Raw genomic sequence first — 25,052 nt, 5'->3', positions numbered from 1 at the left:
AATGTGAACTTAATTCATGGGAACTTGTAAGAGGTTTTCAGTCATGACATTAACTAATGTTATCCCCTTTCAAATTTGTTTTTCTGGTCCTGTTTTCCCAATATCATATTTCTGTCAAATATATATAAGTTACCATCTATGTTCCAGTTGCAGTTCTGGTGGTTAGTAACACTTAAGAGCTGAAAAACTCTGGCATCATGCCAGTGCTTTGTACATTGCACTGGGCAGATTTTCGGAGGAATGTGGAAATAACAATGTCAGCTTACAGTGATCAATCCTGATATCACTCAACAGAGTTTTATCGAGTTTCATTATAGGCTAAGCACTATTTATTTGCTTTATGGTGCTGTGCAGTGAAAACAAAATTGTTCCTTACCGCTCCCAGATTAGCCCATAATAGCCCATCTCATCTGACTGCACTTGTGAGGAGCACACCAGCCATGCTGTGGGGATTTTCCTCCCTGCACGCTCTTCCAGTGGCACCAGCAGCAGTGGGACATGCAGCTCTTCCCTCCAGATTGCAGGTTTAAGGCTCATCCCTTCATGAGCACTCAGGACCATACCCAAACCTGCTGCAGGAGGTCAGCAGCACCCCATATATCCTCACAGTAAGTATGAAATGTCCCTGTTAGGATTGTGGATTGCTGCTTTATTAAAACTGAAGGACATACAAACACAACTTTGACTGTGGCTCCTCTGACTGCAGTCGGATCTTTACCAGGTATATCTGAATAGAAAAATGCTGCCTTTGTACAGTGCATTACTGTGGAGACATGCCTTTCCTTCCACTGAAACCGTGGTTGGCTATAATAGGTTTCTGTGACCTGGCTATAAATACATGTGTTACTATTCCACATTTGACTCTCACAAGGTTATATCCTGGACCATGCATCATGAAGAGCACTTTGAGTTTTTTTAGATCTTCCTGTGCTTGGGTTCAGGCTTGATTTATCATGACAAACTGGAACTATGCAATTACTTCATGAAGAAAATTAGGGTTTTGTTGTGATGAAATACCAATTTGTATACAATCTCCTTTTTTTAATTTGGGCTTGAATAAAATGTCAATCTTTAATAATGAAGCCAATGACTTATGCTGCACCTGCTTTGAAGCTGTTTATCATATAGCCTTCAGCTGCTGTGATATGAATAAACCAATCACAGCTTAATTAGGTTTGTCCATATTTGTGCATTTTGGTTCTGATCTCCATTTTACACTGGAATATAAATACCATTTATTATCATGGTTATCAAGCCTCACAGCTACAAACTCTAATAACTTCGAACTGGCAAAAGATTGTTTTCGATTTCACAGTATGAAGTGCCAATGAAATATTTACAATATTTACCATGTTTAATTTTCCATTTATTTATCTTTGAAGATGAGGAGCTGGCCTTGAATTTGTCTAAACAGAAGAGGTAAGCTTGCACACACTCCTAGGTCACTGAATTCCTTCCGTGCCATTGCTGGCAATCGTATCCCATAATCCCGTCCATAAATTTATCAAGCTGTATTTTAGAACTATTTAAGCAGTTTCCCCCAACAAATACATTTTGGAAATTTATTGCAACATCTCATTCTTTGGGTGATTATACACTCCCTCTATTCCAGACCAGCCAGTGTTCTGGAGCCCACTGTCAATGCACACATCAGAGGTCTTAGTCCACTTCCAAAAAACAGTCTGGGAGCTTCAAGTTTGATCTGCCACTCCCAACTAATACAGGAGCTATATATATGTAGAAACAAATCCTGTAATCACAGACTACTGTTCATTATCAGAAGCTGTTTTAGGACCACAGGATAATTCAGGTGGAAAACAACCTCAGAAGATCTGTGGTCCAACCCCCTTTCCAAGGCAGGGTCAGTCATAAGGCTACAACAGCTTGCTTAGGAGTTTACCTCATCATCCAATGTTGAAAACCTCCAAGGATGGAGATGCACAACATCTCTGGGAAGCCTGTGCCACTGCCTGACTGTCCCAATAGGGAATGAGTTTTCCTTATAATTGGTCTCTGTTTTCAATTAATGATGACTGTCTCTCATCCTCTCGTGAAGAATAACTGAGAAGAGCTCATCTCCATCTCCTGCCACCTCCCCATGGGTGCTGGGTGGCTACTCTTTGGTTGTTGTGTCCCCCCCCACATCTTTTCACCAGGCTCAGTAAGTCCTGGCCTACATCACTGCAGGGCCTCCTTCCTTCACTCGTGCAAGACTTGGCATTTGTCCTGGTTGAATTTCGTAAGTTTCCTGCTGTGCCATTCCTCCAGACTGTCCCAGTCCTTATGGCTGGCAGCCCTACACCTCAGTATACTGCCTGATCCCCCCAGCTTGGTGTCATCTGAAAACTTGGTGAGAGCACACTGCTCCACTGGTGAAGCCATTGGACAGGACAGGTTCCAGAACAGACGCACTGCACTACAGGCATCCAGGTCCAATCAGGAAACATGACCCTCTGAGCCTCGTCATCTAATCAGGCTTTTACCTCCCCATCCAGACCATATTAGCCCAAACTTGGTGCAAAAAACCTGGGAGCCTGTGTCAAAAGCCTTGCTAAAATCCATGCAAACAGCCACTGCTCTTCCCTCAGTCACAAATCCAGTCATTACACCATGGTGGGTCAGGAACAGCTTGTTCTGAATAAATATAATCTGACTGGAAACGTACTTCATAAATAAGCTTGAGTGGGGCAAGTGGAAGCGGAAGAACTTGATGCAACTTTATTTACATAAGTTTAGTCTTTGGGAATGACTGCAGGAGAACACATTCCCCCACCCAAATCCCAGAGAGCTGGGGACTTTCCCTATGAAGCTTAGTGTACACTGCCAAGACTCCAGTCCCAAGCACTAACACAGTGTCTCCTGAGAGGGAAAATGCAAATTGTGTCATTCAAGCATTAAGTCTGTCACATCTGCATAAATATGAGGCATGTGAAGGCCTGTCTGGAGTTTGAGAGAGCATTAAGCTATTTCTATCACAAAAGTCATTGCTTTTTAAGACTTGCATATTAACAAACAAATTTTCACCATGTACTGTAGAGTTTGCTCTCTCCCCAAAACACAAATATCTGTCTATTACAAAAATCCCCAGCCTTTAAAAATGTTTTGAAATTACAGCTCCTGAGGTGGTTTAACCCCTCTATTTCCTTTTTCTTGAGGGAAAATCCAGAAATCAGTTGTAACTGCAATTTATCTGTCATTCATTGAAATAGTCTGTGAAAAATATCAAACTGAATGACAAGACAGATAATCTGTACATCAACATAAGCATTAATTTTGTTCTACATGCTTAACCTTTCAGAGAGACAATGGTGAAATTAGATAAGTCTTTTTTTAGAAGTGACATTTAAGAGTAATCCCTTAAGCAGACAGGATTTTAAATATATGCTTTTGAGTATTAAGTGTTTTTATTATATTTCTTTAAATAATGATGGATCAGAGAAAATAAGGAAAATTTTGAGACAGTTTTAAGCTCACTTGTCCTAGTGACAGGAAGGATGGTTATTAGGCTAAAATATAGCTAGGTGGCCTTTTTTCATGTTCCTCGCCAAGAAACAAAATGTTCATTGAACATATACGGATATTTTAGCTGAGTAAAGACATGCTCTGACTCCTGCTGTGGACAATTTTGAGACCTTTTAGTCTGCTAGAAGTATCTGCTGTGAATGTCAGTATGTTAGGTATATATTCTATGTTATGCCAAGCATATTAAATTAGGTAAATGGAACAAGATAGGAATTCTGAAAGGAACATATGGCACAGCTTCATTATATATATCTACGTTACTAGGGTCCAGCACATTGCTGCGTGATTTCCTGGCTGCCTAAGAGCAAATGAACTATAAGTTACTCTGCTTTAAGCACCTTCCATCTGTAGTGGTTTGGTCTAAAATACTCATTACTGTTTATCTGCTGAGAGATAAGAATTAGGAGAAATGCAAAGCAGGCACCAAACTTGAAAGAATATAAAGAAGTTTATGAACAGACCTAAAAGAGGGGAAAAAAAAATAAATTATACCATACCTTTAGAACTCTCCTCCTCTGCCCACCTTCCTCCCTTCTCCCACTGACAATGTAAAAAGACAACCCTTAAGATGTTCAGTCTGTTTACCACTTCCATAATAACCTTGTTCAGTCCATGTAGAAAGAGAAGTCTCTTCTTGCTCATGCTATGAAAACAGTATCACAACGAGACAGCCGCCCACTTCTAAATATTGTTCAGTCCATTTAGGAAGAGGAGTCTCTGCTCGCATGTGAATCCCTTCCCCCAACTTGCAGCTTTTCCCGCAACTGCTTTCGAGGGTCCACTCTTGAAGGTTTTTTGGGGTACAATTTTAAGGTTGAGCCATTCAGAAACAAAAACAGAGGCCCTTCTCCTTCCCTGGGAGCAAAGGGTCTTCATCATCTTCATCGTTAGGACTATGTCTGGGAGCATCTCTAGGAACTGAGGTTTTCTCCTTTCCCATTTGGAGCCAAAGTCCTCATCTGGTCCATCTCTCCCTGTCCAAACTTCTCATGAAATTACAGCTGCGTCAGCATCTGCCTATCTCAGCGCAGGTGCTTTTCCTTATGAGTTGAACACTCCACCCCCCATATCTTCATGAAATTACAACGGGTACTCTGATATATCATAGCTTCACAACAGAATTTCAGCTTTAAGCATCTCCTCTCTCTCTTCCCTCAGGTTTTCAGCTCTTCACAGCAATAAAAGGGTTAATCTCACCTCAGCCTTGCAGCTTTGCAGCTGGAATGTTGAATTTTTCTTATTGCAGTGGAGAGGGGGGAGAGCCGAGCCGCTCCGGCTGCCCACGGCAAGGCAGTGGGGGGGTTCCATGGCTGGAACAGGTCCATGGCTCCAGGATGGCCGTGGCCCAGCCTGGCCTGGCCCAAGCAGGGCCTGGGCTGGGCCCGCTGGCCCCCACTCGGGCCCCGCAGCCACCTGTGCCAGCGCCGGAAACGAGAGAGAGCTTGGGGGGGAGTTTGCCTATTCTTAAATGTGGATCACAGAGGTGATCACAATTTTAAGTGGCTTAGAGAATTGTCCATATTCAAACTGGCCACTGATAGGTTCTATCAGGTCCCAGAGGAAACTGTAAGCACCCCTTAGCAAGGACATCCCTTCCGGGACTATGCTTGCTAACCTATGACACCATCTCACAGGGACACCTCATGACCCTCAAATAGCTCCTCAGCAGGTGCTGTGGCCCATACTGACCGTCATCAGATGCACGATCATCTCTAAATGCACATCAAGGCTGATCGTCTCCCCAGTGGTAATAAATCAGTTCAGCTTGGTATGGCAATGGCAAGGCAGCACTAGAGCACAGAAAAGCCCCATCTTAAATGAAGCCTGAACCAAATGCAGGTCTATGTCATCAGGCTAAAAGCTGCTCATGCCTTGGGGATGGGAGGAAAGTTTGCTGTCCCCATGGAATGCTCCTGTCTGCAGCAAGACTTGGCAGCCCAAGAAGTGAGTCTGTGAGTCTGTGGCCACTCAGGTAATTTTACAGACATTTTTCTTATGGGACACACATGGAAGCCAGTGCCAAGGGAACACATTAAGGAAAAAGAGTGCTCCCATCTAGCTTGTCCCCCTCAGAGGCAGTCCCACCTGGGGCAGGGGGCAATGCCTGTGCACTGCTCCTGCAGCAGGCCTTGTATGAGACCACTGCACCAGCCCTGGCTCCAGGACAGAAGCCAAGGTGTTCTGTGTGCTCCATGTGCATTTGAAAACTGCATGCAGCCCTTCTCTGCATGCATTAATATCTTCATCCTCTTTTCATTCTCCAGGAGCTACAGGTAGCTTTGATTATCCTCATACCACCCAGCAAAATCTATATTAAGTACACTTAATAGAGAAATAAAGTACAATTGTTTGGCTTGTAGACAGTCATGCTGTAAAGCACTTCTGCTCCAGCTCATCACCAAAGAACGGAGTATTTCATCAAGTAACAGGCAGCCAATTTCTACAGAGGAGAGGGTGATTTTCTACAAATTACTCTGCCTCTAAGCCCAAGAATTTTACCTTGTTCCCTAAACCTCTGCCAGATGGGACCACTTTTCAAAACCTTGGGCTTTTGAAGGCATGGTAGCTGCTAAAGGGAGTAAGCTGTTCATGTGACTACTTTGTTTCCTGTTAAGGATTTCAGTCATTCCAACAGGCTTGGATCAAAGTTCATGACCCTGGTCCAAAAATTATAGGACCCTATGACAAATAGTCCAGTGACTTAACTCAGGCATGGATTCAATGGGAAAAATTCAGTAGCTATTCTTTATTATTTTTCTTGGTTTTGTACTAAATGTTTCTTGTGATCTGAGAATTAACTAAAACAAGATTCTACAAAAGCAAAGTCTATGTGGCACGTAATATTGGCAATTAGTATTTATTTAGGAGTAATATCTTCAAAGGTCAGAAGCTCTTAACAAAAAAATGTTTTGTATTTATTTTTCAGATAAATGAACTGCTGGATTTGGATAATAAACACCTTTCTTTGCAAAGCAAGCTACATGAGCATCCTTATCTTGCCTGTTCCAGAGAAAGAAAGTGAAAAGTGGATTAACAAACATAATGAACTTTTCAAAAGATATAAACCAAAATCTGCTATTGATGTCAGGCTGCAATTCTTTGCTGATATTACCAGGCTGGGTGGGTCCACAGGGACTCTTTCTACTGCCAAATTGCAATGATAAAGAATAGAAAGTAGAAACATAGCTTTGTACTGGGGGGTTTACTGATGACCCCACTACAGGGTGGTAGTAGATGCTCCACATGTGTGACACACTGTAGCTCAGTAACTCTCCATATGAAGCATTTGTATTACTGTCTTCCATATTATACCAACAACAGTATCAGTGAGCTTTCTATTTGACCAGCAATTTCCCAATTTATCAGTAGGACCCAAGTCCTACCCTAAAGTAAAGTAACTCCAGTTTACAGCAAGAGTAAAGGACTTTCTTTCACTCAGTGGTGGTATCTTTTGGTAGGGAAATGGAGACAGTAAATCTCAGTTAAAATACAAACTATAATTAGGATAGTACATTTGAAATGATGAAGTGCTTCTTGCCTGGAGCTGTGTGGCTATATTAAGAATTGTGATGCGAAATATTTGTTTTCAAGTAGCTGTCAATGTATCATTTGTTTTCTACACTTCTGGGATTAATACCTAATTATGGTGCACAGAGAAATTAAAAAGACATTAGAATGCTTTACTACACCTCCCTCTCTCTCTGGCTAAAATCAGAGCTTGCAGAAACTGCTTTGCCCTGCTCCTGCATGTTGGCTTCAGCAGGTCCGTGTGCCTTACAGCCACCGCAGGAAGTGCCTCTACTCAAAGGCAAGCTTGTGAGCAGGGTACTTGCTTCTGTTCCCCACATCACACTCTCCAGACCTCTGCTACAGCTTGCTGCTGCCGGGCATGGCTGTCACTTCTGGAAGGTTTCAAGCTGTTTCTCACTAAATGATCAGAGTACCTTGTTTTGGGATAATCCATTACTAAAAGATTAAGCGTTTCATTTCCAGAGCAGTTTTTACACCCCACTCTCTTGAAGACCATTGAACAACACTGAGCTAGTAGTAGCTGTCATCACTAATACCTATTCTATTTTTTTTAAAGTCCTGGGGCAACAGTACCAGGAGAAGTCACACCATGGGCAACAGACCCATGTGTGGTAAGAGGGAAGACGTTAACTTTTTAGAAGTAGCATGTAGAAAGTAAAGGCAGCCATGCCTAGATGTGCAGTGACATTTCAAAGAGGAATCACATTAAATGTTTAGCTCTGCAATGAAATATTAATCAATCTGCATTTGCTGTCAATGTGTAGCAGTGGTATTCACCTCTCTCAGAAGAGTTACTCTGATTTTGTCATGTACTGGTGAGCAGTTTCACAGCTCCTCTGTCTGTAGGTTGTTATGCCTGCTCATACTGTCAATATCAAGGAATGTGAATTATAGGGCAGCTTTCTGGGCTAGCCTTACTCTCAAGGAGGCTCTGAAAGATATTTTAGCTAATAGAGCCAGATCACCGAAGCATACCTTTCCAGGAGCTGATTTTGTGTGACCTGTGACTTGCAGTGTAGCTATGCTCAACTTGCAGCTATCAAACCAGCAATCAGACCTAACAAATGACTAGATAGAAACTGCTGAAAAATGATAGCTGTCAGCAAGTAATACAAGCTGAAATCTTGTTTTTAAGCAATGTTGATATGAAAACTTAGGCACTTGTATGAAAATAACTGGTATAGAAATTCCAAATGTATATCAGCAGATTGTTAATACTCAGTTTTTCAGTAACTTCTGTTCCAGGTAATAGATGTGGTTTTGTTTCCAGCTTATCCAATATTAGGAAGACTGAGGTCTAATTAAATGTTTATTAAGCCTTGCACTTCTCCATTCTTCCTTCCTTTCCATTTTTTACTCCTACAAGACATTGATCCTCCTGGTGGAAGCCATTGTATTCACCAGTATACTGTCACTCCGTACCTGGACATTTCAGGACTGTTTTTTTGAACAAAGTCAAATGCTTTTTACAAAAGATTCAGCAGCCTATTTCATATGCAGCTTCCTTTGGGAGCCACAGCAAAACTCCTGTGAATGCAGCACTCAATACTGGGTGCTTCACTGGCCTACATAATTAGGAAGCATTGCTACCGGAACCTTGTTCAGACAGATGATTTCAACAGTCAAGAAGTAAATGTACTTACAAGCAAAGCCTGCTGTTCCTTTTTCATTGCCTCTCAGACAGCAGGACCATTCAGAGCTGCCTCAGCACAATTACAAAATGTTCTGAGCTGCTTGGAGCCATTTCAGTCAATCTGAACATTTATTTCCTTTCATGGCAATGCAGAGTGAAGGTGTTGACAGACCCTAAATATATTGCTCAAGCTATACAGCAATTCACGACCCAGCTTCTGGGGCAGGTGGTTTTAAGCTGTCCAGTGTTTTAAGTAGCACAGGTATTGCTCCCTCATGGTGATACTTTAACCAGCTATGACACTGTGGATGGGGAGAGATCTCAGGAGCAGTGGTAAACTGGAGATCTTCTTTTTCTCCTTTAGATCACGGGCTCAAGGAGAGGCCAGGGTATCTGACACCTGATGACTGTAGACCACTGAACGTATAAGATGAGCAAATAAGAAAAGTGATTGATAACTTTTCTGCACACCTTGGATGGCATTTCTGACAGCAGCTAAACTGGAAAGGTGACAGCCTTGGACTCTGACTGCCAACCTAACTGCCCTGACTACCAGCTGAGCTTCAGGACACCACGAAAAGATGTCATCCTCCCAATAAGGAGGAAACATTCTCCATATTAGCACTGTTTTTTTTTCCTGCCTACTTACCTCTAGCTTTGCATCTGTTCACCTCTCACCAATCTCCTTACTAATTCAATGAATCACCACCAGTATCTACAGCAATCTTTGTTTTCTTAACGGGTAAAAAAGGAAAAAGAAACACTCCTGTGTTGCTCAGGCTTAATTGTATAAAAGATCCACCCCTCCAAAAAGCAAGTGAGGCTGAAAAATGTCCTGAAGACCCTTTTAGTGCCTAAGAGGCATGCATTGTGGCAACTGTTTACTGTCTCCTGAGTAAGAGAATCTGTGATAAGCAATTTGTTTTGTAGGGAAACAATGTCACCTCAAGTAGCTGAAGGATATAGTAATGACCTCCCCACATTGTCAGCTATGTCTGTCCCCTTTTCTCTCTTGGCTTCTTAGTACACTCCTGTATCAAAAATTAGTACAAGTTAAACATCAAATGGCCACAAACATGTTAAGTATGCTCCTGCAATACTTCGAGGATGTAGCTGTTGACTTTACCAATATAAAAATTAGAATCTGGTAGAAACCTATGCTTTTTGCACAGAATATGAGAGCTGGCTTTTGGATGATAGGCCCCATTGCATTATTATTCCTAAGGCCTGAGGATGTTTCTTTTCTGGGACCTGACAGAACTTGAGGTTTCTTAAGGAGACTTTGGATTATAGTCACAGCATGGGCTCTGTCTTGTGAGCTTTGTCTAATGAAAAAAGTCAAGGAATTCTCCACTGTCGCCTGATCTCAGTTCAGGATTAAACCTCCAAAAATCTCCATAACACTGGGAGATTCCACAGCTTTTTTTGATTTGTGGATCAACTGCCTGTGGAGAAGGGGCATCTAAAAATAGCTGAATGATGAACGGACATGCAGGGGAGCTTTAGCAATGGAGGAGCAACCTGAGGGAGGCAAGAAGAAAATTGGACTGCCTTCTGAAATGTTACTGCTGCTGACAAAGTACCCACTTATTCTTAGCATCCTACAGTTCAGTACAAAAGGGCTGAATTTAGAGGAGAGCAACAGATTTCTCATATCAGTGTATCTTATATACTCAGCTATGCTAAATTAAAACCACTAAATGAACAATATTGAGACTTCTCTGAGCAGTGGCTCATGGCCTTGGGCATGCACACTGTGAGAATTGAGATAAACTAGCCTTGGTATTCCAAGAGGACCAGAGCATGACAAACTGAAAGTGAGCACAGGCTGATACAACGCCTGGGGTATCAGGATCTACACAGCACTTATAAGCATAGTCAGGGAAATGTGCACAAATGTGAGACCTCGCATGGCTGGAGCTAGAGAGGCAGGCTGATCTGGGGATGGTTTTGGTCCCAAGGTAGCCAGGTGTGCCTACTGGATGCTGTCTCCCATCTGGTGAGCATGATGTGACCCTCTTCATGGCAGCATGTGTCACCAGAGCCACCCAGCTCCTGCCTCCTGCTCTGCTCTCTTCCAGGACATGCGACTCTGGTGGGTTTGGTTTACTGTGGCTTTCTTTTTGTCTCACCTAGCCCAGGCAGTCCATGCTGAAAGCAACTCTGCAGGGCTCTAGAAAAGCCCTATGCCTTCACACAGAGAACAGAGGACAAGCAGCAAGGCAACCTACTTTTCTGAGCAGCTCTTAGCATCATTCCACCATGGGACCATGCAAAAAGGACACAAGGGAGGCAAAGGAGCCCACTGAATAAATGTCTTTAATGAAGATTAAGCATCTTTCTTGGCACTCATGTCAACATATGCAGAATTTTTCCATTGGTGGGTCTCAATGGACTTTGAGAAGATGCCTAGTGCCTCTCCCCATTTGAGAGACGGGGAAAATGAGGCAGACACATGTAATATTGCCAAGAGCCCCCTGTGCAAGCAAAGGCAGAGCCAGACCTATGAATCAGGCTCTATAAAACAATTTCCTTTTCCATGAAGCATCACTGCTTTCTGGTGGGGTCTTCACCTGCATCTTCCAGGTTTTATGTATGTGCCTTGACCAACAGCTTCCAAAGTTTTCCTTCTATTACAATGTTCCTCTGAGCAGAGAAATTTCCTTCCAGGTGATGTCTGACTTGACACCACTTCTCTTTCTGGATGGGGTTGCTATGACAGCTGCTCCTGGTTTGGCAAATCCTCATCTTGCCAGTCCTCTGCAAACACAACTCTTGCATATCTTGTATTCTCTGGGAAATCAAAATATGCTCCTGTTTTTAGTCTTTTAATCTTCTCATATCTGTGTCTCCTTTTGTTTGGAATCAGTGATGTTAAAGCAGACTTGTGCTGCCAATATTATAACAGCAGGTTTCATAAAAAATATCCCCACCTCAGCCAATGATGGATTTGGAGTACTGTATTGCTTAGGTTGCTGAGAAGAGAGGCTGGAGAATATACTTTTATGGTTTGCCTTTGAAGCAAAAACTCTTTCACATAAAAATCAGGAAGTCAACATTACTTAGAAAATAAATGCAGCTTAAGTGCTCTTAACTGGAAGTAGTTAGCATAAACCTTCCTTCTAAGAAATCTGCAGGGCATTTTTCTGATTCTAGAGTTTTGGATGGACTGGCAGAATGCCTGTGTTTGCAGGAGTGGTCACTCAAAGGTGTTAGGAAAAGTTATTTTAGCAAATGTTACAGCTCCCAGGGATATATATTCTTTCACTGTCCCTTGTTGCCATGTGAAGCACACAAACACACATAACACATGGGCATTATCTTTGTTTAAATTCTTGTCAGCTCTGGTCCGCACATCTCCACACTGTTAAATGAATTAAACTCAGATTTCCCTTGCCCCCTGACTTATCTACATTGATTTGCATGTTAATAACTTTCCTCCCCTCAGTCAGTTTGTTCTACCCTTTTCTTGATTTGCTCTCCTCAGTAATTTTGATTGAGTTCCTTGCCCTCAGCTCAATGTATGGGGAAGAAACTGAAGCAAGGCGATGCAGGGGAGCAGGTGACTCTGGTGACTGTTTGTTTTCACCACCATTGTCACTTCACTGGTCAAAGCCACGATGAGCAAGCTGACTGTCCTGGATGCTTTGGATGCCTGCCAGGGATGGATACCGTTCTACCCATCTTCCCTTCCCAGAACCCCGGTTTTCAGTATCTGACTTAGGTGCATTCTACAGGCATTTTCGTGTTGCTCATCCCTGAACCCTCATGGCTCCTTTGGTTCTGTAACTCTTCCCTCCCCATTCTCAACAAAGGTTAGCTTTTAGCTTAGATCCCAGCCTATCCTGACTAAGGAAGCCAGCTGAGAGAATGACCAAGTGTAGAAATAGCCGTTCACCCACACCTATGCCTTCCAGAAGCTGTAAGACAAAACTGGCTCCTCTAAACCAACAGCTTTGTCCTGCAAGCAACCAGTCAGCTGTGCAACGATCATTCTGCCTATCTGCTGGCAACTTTTGTGAATAGTCTGAGTCTGAGCAGAACTCCTCATGGGAGGAAGCTTTCCAGTGCCAAAGCAGAGAAGGCTGGCTGTGCGCCATAGCCCCCAGCAAGTTCTGTGAAAAACATGCAGCTACTGGTCCACTGAATCTGGTCCCTTGCACATTGCTTCATTGGCTCGGGGCACGCTTTCAGAGCGTGTGTTTGGGGCAGGAGGGAAGCTGCTGCCATTGTTGTACAGTTTCAGTTGGGTTTTCTCAACTTCCTGGTTGACTGCCAAGGACTATGAGGCTTAATTTCCCACCTTTGAGTTTCTCTCCCCCTCAGGATCCTTCCATCTGCTGCATTTCATGTTGCCCAGGTAAAGCTATGCTTTCCAGCCTTCCCCTTCCAAAAATACTGCAGAGTTTGTTTTGGTTCCTCCAGATTGTGCTGGCTTTCACTCTGTGTACTGTGACTACTGACTCATGGTCCTGCTGGTCACCTCTATCTGATTCCAAAGTTTTCATTATCTTCTGCTCTTTGCAGCTCTGTGCAGACACATTTGCCTCATAAAACTTAGCAATCTGTTAATGTGGCCACTGTAGAGATCAGCATTTATATTTAGTAACATCACTCATTGGTTCAGCATTTTTTCAGTAAAGGAAGTCTAAAAAAAAAGATCATCAGTTGTTCCCGTGTTTTTTCTCTTCATACACCACAGAGAAAAATATTCCACTGAGATTTCATAAGCAAGAAAACTGAACTATATGTTTGGGGTTTTTTAATTTTTATTTTGCATACATTTCCCACGCTCTTAGATTAAAAAATATCTGACATGTATTCCAATATGTTATTTGCTGAGTGCTTTTAAGCGAGCCTAGAATTGTGCACAGAGGAACTGAGAACCTGAACACATGACAGAGTGGAATTATCTTTATCCTGAGTCCTCCTTGCAGGGTGTAGAAGAAAGCCAAGTCTCATTTACAGCATTGTCTTCATGTCTTCCTGGGAATCCTTGCACATATAAAAGGCCAGGTTAGCTGATAGGACCTCAGTGGACCAGCTTAAAGCAGACAAGCCTCATGTTGTAGCTACAACTCAGTGATATCCCAGTTTAGGGCAAGCACAGCTCTCACTTCAAAGCTTGTTCACTCACCGGTGGGCAGCAGGAACCAAATCTGTGAGCCCAGCAGCTGGGATGGTGCTGTGGTTTAACCAAGCCACCAGCTGCTCGCTCACTCAACTGCCCCCACCCTGGTGGGATTGGGAGGAGAATTGGAAAAAGGTAAAACCCAAGTTCTTATCTTTAGATAAGAACAGTTCAGTAATTGAAATAAAGTCTAATAATAATGATGTTGTTGATGATGATGACAATGATGATGAAAAGGAGAGAAAGAGAAAGGAATAAACCCCAAAAGACAAATAATGTACAGTAAAATTGCTTACCACCCGCTTATAAACGCCCAGTCAGACCCTGAGCAGCAATCAGTCCTTTCCAGACAGCTCCCCAGTTCATATACTGGGCATGACATTCTATGGTATGGAATATCCCTTTGGAGAGTTTGGGTGGTAAGGAATATCCCTTTGGTGAGTTTGGGTCACCTGTCCTGGCCATTCTCCCTCCCAGCCTCTCGTGCACCTGCCCATGGCAGAGCATGAGACAATGAGATGTCCTTGGCTTAGGGTGAGCACTGCTCAGCAACAACCAAAACATCAGCGTGTTATCAACTTTATTCTCATACTAAACCCAAAGCTCAGCACTGTACCAGCTACTAAGAACAGAATTTACTCTATTCATGCCAAAACCAGTATGGATGGTTGGGATGACAACTTGCTTCACGTGCCCAGTACCCGTGTGAAACCTTGCAAATCCCTTATCTGTTTCTCACCTGAGGATCAGAGGCCTTCAAATAAAACAAAACCCAAGATTAAAACCCCTTCCCTTGGAAGACTGCCAGATTACATTCTGCCCTCCCGTTCCTCTTTTACCTTCAAGCTGGCTTTATTGCATACATTCATTATTCATTCCCTCTATCCCAGTTGTGCACGCAGCTGGTGAGGCTTAGCAGCCACCTGGGCCAAACCTGGCCCACTGCTCCCACTGCCTGCTCCATGTTCCCTGCACCATGCCCACACCCCAGTGCTGGCTCTGCATGGGGGGGGATGGTTGCCACACGCTGTCATCCTCCTGTCCTTGCTGGGTGCTCTGGGGTACCCACCCATCGATTGTACCAAAGCACAGATTGAACACGGCAGGTGCCAGAGCTTTTGGTAATTGCACCCCAAGGCTATGAAATTCTCTGACAGCAAATCACGCTGCCAAACACGGGCTGCAGCATTTCCCCCTGCTGAAGCATGTTGGGCAGCACAGTTGGTGTTCATGCCCTTTCAATCTGACAGCACCATGTCAGCCCAGGAGGGGCAAAGCTGTTTTATGAAGACGTCTGCTGCCTTTTCAGCTGCCAGCAAATACAAGGATTAGGATTCTTTGCCATTCCCTTCATTCGCTGTCAACTCTTTCTTGTATCAGGTTTTTGGTCAGAATTTACTGCAATTCAGGTGTCACTAACAGCTATATCCCATGTCTGCTATACCCAGGTTTCAAACAGAGCAAAACTTTATTGCTGAACATTATAGACTTGTTTGTCCCATGTGAACATGGGGGAAAAAAGAGGGAGTAAGAGACAGGGCCACGGAGTTCTGGCTCCAGGTGGCTGGCTCCCAAGTGGAGATAAGTCTTTCTGATCAACCCTTAGCTGATATGTTTAATTATCCTTGCTTCATCATTGTTGACCATGTTTCTTTGCCTCTGGGTCTTGTAAGGATCATAGCTAACATACCATCTTAGTGAAGAGTGAGCACCATGCCTGTGGTGTTACCCAGATTGTTAGAAATGGATTCATGGTCATTTTCCTGAATATTTTCTGAATTGCTAGTTAATGTGAACACTCCCAGGTCAGCAGAATTTCATCATCACACTGGACATCATGGTGTTTCTTCTCTGTCAGAAACTGCCTGGACATCCAGGGCAGAAAAACAATGCAAGAGGCCCAATGATGAGAAGGAAATACAGATGTGAGCTGAGGACCTGAAAAGAGCCTGGGGATGTAACTGTGAACACTGAGCTTTTGGTGTCTGATCTGTGGATAGTGTCCAAGGGACCGAAAAATAAACATCTTTAACAATGGCTGGAGTGGGGACTGTCATTCCTTATGGCTTTTTTATTAGGACACAGGCAACATATCCAACAACTGCAGCATTGCCAAAGTCTCACTGTGAAATCAGAAGGATGTGATACTGTTGTCTGTCAAACTTTTCCAGTATACCAGCTGAACACTGAACTATGCTCTAAATACTTTCTCTGCTTTTGTTGGGGAATACACGTGTGTGTCCAACTTGAATTTGCTGAAACTGTGTTAGGAGCAACTTTTTGAAAAACTCAGATGGACAATTCTTGTCACTTCTCTAGTTTTTTTCTTTTCTGTTCCTGGTTACCCAAGAAAGCAGCAACAACTCCTTTAGTGGCCGTGCATATGTTTGTGCTGGAAGAGGACCAGGGGCTCTCCACCGTGCTTTGGAGTATGGTGAGAGAGGTTTGTGTGGCTGTGGCAGGGCATGTCCTGTCTCCATGGGGGCTCTGCAGCTGCAGGTGGGATTCACCTCCAGGGCAGGTTGATCTCCAGCCTTACCAAGTCACCAAGGGTCTCTCAATCTGTCTCAAGGTTTCCTGGTGGCCTTTGATGTATACCAAAAGGAGGGAGATCTGGATGCAGCAGGTACGAGTAGAAAGGAGGCCTTTGTATCAGCTTGGAAATAAACACAAATTCTCATTCAAAAACATTATACAGGCAGCAGATTGATTTGACACCCTTAGGAGTTAAACCAAAGCTGCAAATATTTGGATTGTGGCAGTAGGTAAACCCAGAGATTCTAGACTTCAGAGATGGGTAGGCTGGCAAAGTGCCTGCAGTTTTAATCTTACTTCACTCTGTCTTCATGGTTAGGGATTAATCTCCATACTATAGCTTTTCCACCCAGGAACAGGAAATGCTATTTGCCTGTGTCAGAGAGGTGTTCATGAGGATTAACAGGGATTTGGGGATTTTATATAACAGATTCACAAAATATTCTGAGTTGGAAGGCACCCACAAAGATCATCAAGCCCAACTCTTAAATAAATGGCCCATAGAGGGATTGGACCCCCAACCCTAGTGTTGTTAGCACCAGGGTCTGACCAGCTGAACTCAGCTCATAGACCTAGAGGCAAGGGTTTTATGTGACCTAAGGCTGAGCGTGAAATAAAACTGGCCTTGCTATATGCTCCCATTTGAAATATGATGTTTTCGAACCAAGTTTCTCTTTTTCCCCCCTTGTTTTTCTTGCCATGGAGACTGAAGGGTTGTAACACTGCCATGGCCCTGACCTATCCCTGAACAAGGGGAATTTGGTTTTCTGTAACCTCCCACTGGAGAATGCAAAACTCTCAGTGCATTTGCATCAAAGATTTGGCAGCAAGGAAGGAGCCAAGTGGTTTGGCTGGTTTAGTTCTGCTTTGGTCTGACCTGTCTCCCACAGAAAGATTCATGGAAGAAGTTCTCTACCTTAACACTTTTGGGTGAATAATTAGCACTGAAGTGGCTGCCTATGCCACAGTGTCTGGGAGCTTCTTCCCTTCCACAAAGCTGTCCAAGCTGTTTCTTGACACCAGTGTACCCAGCAAGGACAGGCACATTTCTCCCTTTCCCCTGCTCCAGTGCATTTTTGCTACCACAGTCCCTTCAAACCAGAGTCATGGCACACACTGACTTGATGTGGCAGCAGCCCACTGAAAGACATACACTGATGAAAAGGAATTCCACAGCCAATAAAAAAAGACGTTAAGCCCTTGAGAAGACCCTGCTCTGACTGAAATCCCAGGCTCTGATATAGAATCATAGAATGGTTTGGATTGGAAGGGACCTTAAACATCATCCAGTTCCAACTCCCTTGCCATGGAAGGGACATCTTCCACCAGACAAGGTTGCTCAAAACCCCATTTTAGCTTGGCCTTGGAACACTTCCAGGGATGGGGAACCAATGACTTCTCTGGGCAACCTGTGCCAGTGTCTCATTACTTCCAGAGTGAAAAATTTCTTCCTAATATCTAATGTAAAGCTACCCTCTTTCAGTTTAAAGACATTCCCCTGTGCCCTATCACTCCATGTCCTTGTAAATATCTTGGGGTGTGTTCAGATGGGCAGAGAAGATCCCTATTTCTCCGCCTTAGCACAAGTGTACAATAAACACAGCTTTTTAAGGACTGAAAAACCTTAGAAGAAAATGTTACCTGTCAGGCTGTCCCAGCTGGCCCCTGTGCCACTACAGAGATGTGCCATGGGAGCAGGAGGCTTGCTCACACTTTATTCCTAAACATCCTCCATAGTCCTGTAAGAAAGCATTCAATACGAAGAGCCTTTCCTTCCATGCAAGCTCTAATGTATTGCAGTGACAATAATGTATTATGTAGATTTTATGGATCACTTATACAAATTACAGTGAAACCTCAGCCTTGACTGTGGTTTAAAATAGACTCTGAAATAACAATACAGCAGTAACAGCAATAAAAAGAACAGCAGCAATAATAATGAATAGATAAAAAATTATCCATTAAGGTTCCTCCTCTCTACAAGTACTGGATAATAAAGAGGTATTTTTAGCCTGCAAATTATTTAATATAGATTTGTCTTTATTCTTTATGGTTTCAAATATATTAGTAAGGTTCACAGAGCATTTTAAGACATGGAAAAACCACATTTTCTTCTGAGCCATCCGATTACTCTTGTATGAAAAAGAGCTATTTAGATTTATGTTTTTCAGTTTGTTGAAACACATCATCCTGCAGAGGAAAATGCCTCTTTTTAATAATGCAGTGTATTAGAGGTCCCTTAGAAGGAAATTCTTGGCACAGAAGTTTCACTGCCAATATAAGAAACCTATGGAAGTGCATATCCATATTGTAGTGACTATAGTTAGGACACCTCCCTCAAAATAAAACCCTGAATCTTGTTTATCCAACTACTTTAGCCAGTGCTGCTAAAAAACTTTTACAAATGACTTTATGTGCAAAGTATTCTTCCTGTATCACCTGAAAGCAGTCATCTATCTTTCTTCTGCCTTTGCCCAGTGAAGCTTTTAAAAAAAAATTATTCAGTTCACACCAGGCCTGTTTCTCCTTTACTTTCTGACTGATGCACTTTGTTGAAACGACAGGCAAATCCTCACAGCACAAGTGGCAGCATTCTGTGAATAGTCATGAGTGAACTCCCTCCCAAATCTAAGCAACTGGACCTTTCAGAGGACTTGAAAAATGTAATGCCTCTGCCTCTTCTCCCAACTGTTATCACCTTTTTCATGCTTATGGGTGATATGTGGCAAGAGGCACAGAAGGATGGTTTCCTGCCTCCCCCCTAACGGAAATATTCCATAAATTTCTTTAGAGTATTAATTTTTCCACTTCACAAAAATATTTTAGAATAATTCTTAACTGGAACTAAAATAAGAATATAAAACACCATTTTTACCCAAAGATGTCAAAAATGGGGGCATTACTGACTACATATGTACATTTTCTTTTCCTCTTTTTATTTTTTTTTTTGTGGGGGTTTTTTGTGGTTTATTTTGGGTTTTTGGGGGTTTGGGATTTTTCTTTTTTTGTTAAATCAGCTGGGTATTTATTAGCTCAGCAAAGCTATCCTAGTGCTTTGAAACTCCTAAATGTTTTAAAGATATTTCCTCCCATTCAAAGAACTGACATGTTTGTTTGAATTGTTAACTAGCAAAGATGGATGGGTTCATTAGGAAAAGCCCACAAGTACTCAGATGCAGGAGGTCAGGTTGGAAAGGGTGGATGCCTTTACTTACAGACAGGACCCTGAAACATGGCAATCCAAAATTGGTGGCAAAGCAAGCCTGTGAAACAAGGGCACACACCAGGGGTAGACACAGCCACAAAAACTTGGTTGCCATGGCATGCAGAGTAAATATTACTGGGAGCTTCTGATGGCGTGTCTGCAGCTCCTCTGCCTTTTGTTGCTTGACGTGCTTTCTTATAGCTAAAACACAATAGAGAGAACTGGTTAGAGTATCCAACTTGATTAATAACCTCTTTTCTCTGCAAAACTACTGTTGGTCACATTCACAACCTAATCTTTAATATAGCTGAATGCTGCAGAAGGATACAATAATTTCTAACTGCAACTGCTCATAGGTAAACTGAGCTATCCGTGCAAAGTCCTCAGCACTACAGCTACTTCTGCAAATTACAGGCTTTTGAGTCATACAGTTAGAGTCAGATGCCTCATAGTAGGAATCATGTCACTTAATAGTGAGTGTCTGAATGATAGATGCTTACATCTTCGATAATCTTTGATTTGAGTGAAGAGAAGTAGGCTTTTTAAGGGCTTGATCCTAATTTATCTCCTTACCTTAGGCTGAAATGAATGATTCCTGATCTATACTCCTTGGGAGTGCATGTTTCTGAAAGAGCTTGATGGTGTTTATCAGATTAACTCTGTACCTGGTCACAGTCTCCATTTGTACACATGAAAAAACCTAGGCCAGTGTCCCCCAGTGCTGACATGTGCTTGCCTGTATCCATGAGCTTGCGGGCTCCTTGGCAGGGTTTTCATTTATGACAACCCACACTCTCCCAGTCTTTGCCCAGGCACAGCCCTGTGATTGACTTGTTCATACGGATATTGTCATAGGGAGGGCTTAGTTCACAGCTTAGTGAAGCAAAGAGAGTGTACCTGCATGGACATGAGCATACCAGGCTACTTGGACTTGGGATCCATGTATACCTCACTTATGGCCCTAGGGCTAGCTTTCTATGTGCTTGGATTTCTTGAAACACAGCTAAAATTGGAACAGCCCTGCATGTGATTTGGTTTGGTATGCTGAGGTCCATTTCCCTCTGTGGGGGTCTTTGAGACCGTGGCATGTGCTCATCCAAGAAAAAAGATGACCTGCCATCCTTTCCTGAACTCCCCGTCACCTGAGCGATGTGGGGCGCAGATGATGCCCTAGGGCATCCTGTGGCTGTGATGAGTATTTGTGGCATCCCAGAGGATCTGACCATTGCCCTCCCTTGGTCAGGCTACAACCTTGGCTTTGACATGGAAACAATTTGGCGCCTTCAGCAGGTGGCATCAGATGCTTGAAGCAGGCAAACAGGCACTGGCTGGCTCCATGTGTCTCACTGCAGTGGTCTCTCAAGGATCGCCATCAGCTTCAGTTCTGAAGGATGACTCTCAATACACCTTACAAATGGTGAGGTGCTGTTAATTTGGACTGCTCTGGCTGTTTCTGCTCTCCGAGAACACTGGATACTCTCAGGACTCTTGGCTTCAGCAAATTCCCTGGGCAAAGGAGCACATTTGAGTTTCTCACTATTTTCCTTGACTGCCTTGTCTTTACATCATGAGGCAGGAGGAATAGAAAGTCTGGCACCATGTTACTCATTGTATTATACCTCTTTTATCTAGTGCTGAGACACCAATTCGGGGTTTATTCCAGCTCCTGTTCTTTTGTCATCTCATTCTTCTGGAGTACCTGATCATGGCTATCAGGCAGGAGAGACAGGGAACCACTCACTTGGTTGAAATTGAGGCAATTATCATTCTGACTGACTTCAATCTCCTCCTTTTAATTAGTTGCTCCTTCCTAACTGCTAGATGCATGGACTCTACACAGGCTTGTGCTTTCACTTACACTTTAATTAATCTCTGTTAATGCTTACTCTTTGCTGTTAGAAGGTGTTTGTCCTTTTAACACCACCTTGGGTGTCACACTCTAATTTATGCTGCTGTTTGCTGGTTTTATTGGAATTAGAATTGTACATATTCAAGGAGTTTTGTTGGGCTGGTGTTGAACAGCTGCAACCCTTAAGCAGAAAGCACAGTGTGTCTGCCAGCATGAAAAGTGATACGTACAACGAAGTGTGGCATGCAAAGATTGCAATTAAATACTCTGATTAAGGTTTGATGTTGCAAGAACATGCTCCTCTATAGACACTGTAAAGTCCTTTTTCTCCTTGCTTTTGTGTGTAAGCTAAAAGTGCATTGCTGATGATGACAGGAGTCACTAAGGAACACAAATCTGGTGTTCCCTTCTCAAGCTATACTTACTCCTAACAACTCCCATGCTACAGCAAGAGATTTCTCATCCACTGCTTGGCAGCACACGATTTGCACTGCCATGGTTTAGCTAATTAGCTGTCAACATATTCAGAGTCCACATCTGCAGCTTTATTACCAGAATGAAAGCCACATGAATCTTCTTTTTTTTGGTGGGTTTTGTCATTTTTCTTCTAATATAAGGCCTTCGGACCTTTTGGATTTTCTATTTTTATCATCATTTCCACAGCTCTATGTCAGCAATTGTTGCTTGATGTCTGCAAAGTTCAAATGTATACCACCTGCCTCCATTAGTCACTACTGTTTCTCTGTCAAAATGCATTGGTGCTAAGTGACTATTGCCAAAGTAAATAGAAAATGTAACTGGAGAAGTAGAACACACTGTAGTATTTATTTGTTGTTTTTGTCTTTTTTGGAGATTACTCTGTCAGCAGTCATGCTGTGTGAGGGCATTTTGTTCTTTTCTTCTTTTGTTTTGTAGGCTTACCAGTCCTGCTGTCATAAAGGATTTTAATGCAAACATTTACATTTCATCTAGTTATGGCTATTTTCAATCGTTTTCAAGCTTGGGCACACAATGAACTGCTTGGCAGAAAGACTGTACAATAAGCTTCTTTCCAATAAGTGCTTTACACTTGTATATTTTTAGGAGAATACTGCTCCTTGCTGTCTTATCTGTGCCAGAGAACCATGTGAAAACCTGTATCCCGGTCCATTCCTCAATGCTTCTGTCCCCTGAGATTACTCCAGATATGGCACTTGAGCTTATTCTATGTCAAGATAGAAGGGAAATGTGTGCCATCCTGAAGTTCATGGCAAAGTTCCTGTTGAGGTCAAGGAGGCCAGGTTTTCATTCAGAGAGATTTGGCACCAGCTTCACTGGGGAAGTGTCAATGTGGACTGCACTGATAACATTCTTATTTTGTCAGTGCCAAAGCATACACCCACTCTATGTCCAAACAGGAGAGAAACCCAGATGGTGTCATGTCACACTGCCATCCAGATCCATTTCAAAAGAGTTTTAGTGCCAACTCTGATCAATGTATTTAAAATGTTTTACTCTAAATTACTATAATGCTCCAGTAGACAGATCCTAGGATAGATGGCACACTTAACAGGACATGCATAATAATTATTCTCAGCTGAAACAACTGGCCAAGGGCTCTGTAGGACCTTCCTTCCTTCCTTCCTTCCTTCCTTCCTTCCTTCCTTCCTTCCTTCCTTCCTTCCTTCCTTCCTTCCTTCCTTCCTTCCTTCCTTCCTTCCTTCCTTCCTTCCTTCCTTCCTTCCTTCCTTCCTTCCTCCCTCCCTCCCTCCCTCCCTCCTTCCTTCCTACCCTCCCTCCTTGCCTCCTCCTTCCCTCCCTCCCTCCTTCCCTCCTTCCTTCCTACCCTCCCTCCTTCCCTCCCTCCTTCCCTCCTTCCTTGCAATTCTAGGGCTGCAGAGGCACAAGTTTCACTTTCTTCCCCTGTCCTCACTGCCTCTGGAGGAAAACAGATATTGACCTGAGCAGGAGAGTTCTGGGGAGCTTTTAGACCAGAGCTGTTTTTAGTTCACTGCTTAATGAAACTTAAAAAGCAATTAAAAATAACTTACAATTGATTAGAGTTGAGCATGAGATTCTAAAACATACAAATAAACAACCTTTCTCTTAAAATCTGTAGTCCCTAATGAAACCTAGAGGTATCTTTTTTCAATCTTACATAATTTCATAATAAAATAGAAGAAAACACAAAAAACTTCCTGGAGATTCATTTTAGCTTGTGCAACTGACCATGATGAACTTCATGGACCAGATTCTGCTTTAACTGAATCCAGGGCAAATCCAAAGCAATTCCATTTATTCTGATAGATTTCTTTAGAAAAGCACTGCCTGACCTTCCAGCATCAGTGTTTAAACTGTGTGCAGTCAAAGCAAATTCAAACTCCCCTGCAAGCCATGGTGTTATGGGAAATTTTTCACATCTTTTTTTTGCCTGTGTGCAAAACAGATCACTGTGTTCCCAACACTTAATAATCTTGGGGTTTTTAAAGAATGCTCTGCACATAATTAAATACTTTAATCACTTTTTGAAAGTAAACCACAATATATATTGTTAAGACTTGGTGTGTTCTATGGATGTTCGTATTTATATACTAAATCTATCATATCTACGTTGCCTTCACTACTCTTAAAACCATTCTCAGCATCTTTTTGTAGCATACATGGCTAGGGGAGGTGGAGAGTCTCCTGTTGGCAAAAGTAATGCATCTTTCATCCTTGGATCCTGGCCAAGGGCTACGTAGCCTTGTGATTAATATATTAGCTGCATATTTACAAGGTAGAAAATTCCCCTTCTGCTGAGCTTGTACTCTTGCTGATATTAGTATTTTCCATCTCTTGCTGTTGATCATGGTTTTCCATTTTTTCCTGTAACAAAAATGAGACAAAAAATGCTCGGACATATCTCCACATATTCAATACAGCCAAATTATTGTAAATAGAAAGATAGGTCTGACATTTTATCACATTACAGAAACACAGGAGCCCTGTTATACACAAGAGAGGCATCTCACTTACAGCTTTGAAGTATGATTTTCAGAAACATGCACCAATTTTTCCATGTTTCATCTCTCAGGTTTTTGCTAATGAGCAAAAACTTGGTAAAATTTCCCCTCCTGTAAAATCAAACATTTGACACTAAAGAAGTGAGGGAACCAAAAATATTAATGTGTATACCTGGCCTGATTCCCTGTAGGCCTGCTTTTTTGTAAGCAGCACACTCTCAGGTCTGCAGCTAAGCATGTAGCACCAAGTAATTCTTACCAGTAGCCCCAGTAATCACCAGACCCTGACCCAGTTTAGTTCAGCAGCTCTTTCCTAACAGTGTTTCATCCATTACATTTCAGCCAGCCAAGTACTTATTTTCCTAACTTGGCTTCTTGTTTTCATATGTAAAATGTTTTTGATTGGGTATGTATTTGCTGGCATCTCTGTAGGAGGTGGTAAATCGTTGACATTAAATACCAAGACAATTATTTTTGCTTATGGAAAACTGTCTAATGTCTGTTGCAAGGCAGCAATATTTTTCTGTAGGAGTATTGTCACTTTTAATAAGCACCCTAGTGGTTTATTTTTCAGTGTGACATCTGTCTCTTTTCTTTCTTCCATTGAGTTTATGTAACGTATGCACACAGTGTTTGATTATTCCTTTTCTTGCTTGTTTTTTACC

General features: G+C 42.6%; 1 long non-coding RNA gene across 2 annotated transcripts; it reads right to left on the bottom strand.

Annotated features, from left to right (window-relative positions):
- Positions 1-15,299: 15,299 nt before the first annotated feature.
- On the bottom strand, positions 15,300-24,247 carry LOC109144722. Of its 2 annotated transcripts, none has more exons than XR_002045636.3 (4): positions 24,159-24,247; positions 19,568-19,758; positions 17,994-18,091; positions 15,300-16,473 (listed from the first exon to the last, which is right to left on the bottom strand). It is a non-coding gene; the product is annotated as an uncharacterized LOC109144722 (long non-coding RNA). The 2 variants fall into 2 exon arrangements; XR_002045635.3 differs by having other exon boundaries at positions 24,046-24,243.
- Between the last annotated feature and the right edge of the window lie 805 nt (positions 24,248-25,052).

Source organism: Corvus cornix, chromosome 1 (assembly GCF_000738735.6).
Source record: "Corvus cornix cornix isolate S_Up_H32 chromosome 1, ASM73873v5, whole genome shotgun sequence".
NCBI lineage: Eukaryota > Metazoa > Chordata > Aves > Passeriformes > Corvidae > Corvus > Corvus cornix.
This window is presented reverse-complemented; position numbering and strand designations above follow the sequence as displayed.